Consider the following 825-nt stretch of genomic DNA (forward strand, 5'->3'; position numbering starts at 1 on the left):
TAATGTATTCATGCTCATTAACGTGGCTGTGGCCTATATCCTATATGCCTACAGAGGTGCGTATAGTGGCAGGAAATTACAGCAGGGCAGACAGAGCTCATGCTACGGGGCGGCAGCTGCCTGTAGACGAAGACAAAGAGAAACAAGGTAGATGGCAGAAGGTGGAAAGCGAAGGGAAGGAACGGCAGGTGGCGAGAGAGCGCGGGGAACGGCAGGAGGTGGAAATTTACGTTCCTCGGGAATCCTTGTTACGCTGAGGCGAAGAAGGGAAAAAATATACGAGCAATCAAAGTCCGTTATTTACATCGTGACGTCATTTCCGGCAGTTCAAGGTCACTCCTCGCTACGGCCTGGAAGAGGGTGGAGGGAGGGATGAGGAGGGTGGAGGGAGGGAAGGAGGGAGAGAGGAGGAGAGTAGGGGAGAGGAGAGAGGGAGTAGGATGGAGTGGGGAGGAGGAAGGAGGAGGGAGGAGGGAAGGTGGAGTGAAGAGGAAGGAAGGAGGAAGGAGGAAGGAGGAAGGAGGAAGGAGGAAGAAGGGAGGAGGGAGGTTGGAAGAGAGAGGAAAGAGCAGGAAGGAGTGAAGAGATATGAGAAGATACAGGAGAAGCAGGAGGAAAAAAGGGAAAGGGACGGGGAAGTAGAAGGAAGGATAAGATGAGAAATAAGGCAGGCAGGTGAAAACGATGAGGATGAGGATGAGGATGTGGGGAGGGAAGGCGGAGGAAGAAGGAGGGCGGAGTGAAGACGAATGGGGAGATGAGAAGGGAAGGAGAAGAGAAGAGGAAGTAGACGGATAATATGAGAAACAATGTAGGCAGACGAAA

The 825-nt window shown here is 52.6% G+C and overlaps 1 protein-coding gene across 1 annotated transcript in view; it reads right to left on the minus strand.

Annotated features, from left to right (window-relative positions):
- Positions 1–825, minus strand: part of LOC119593704 (rho family-interacting cell polarization regulator 2-like) — a gene marked incomplete in the record, with an annotated part of 108,243 nt that overhangs the window by 66,397 nt on the left and 41,021 nt on the right.

The sequence above is a fragment of the Penaeus monodon genome, chromosome 32 (assembly GCF_015228065.2).
Source record: "Penaeus monodon isolate SGIC_2016 chromosome 32, NSTDA_Pmon_1, whole genome shotgun sequence".
NCBI classification, from domain to species: Eukaryota; Metazoa; Arthropoda; class Malacostraca; order Decapoda; family Penaeidae; genus Penaeus; species Penaeus monodon.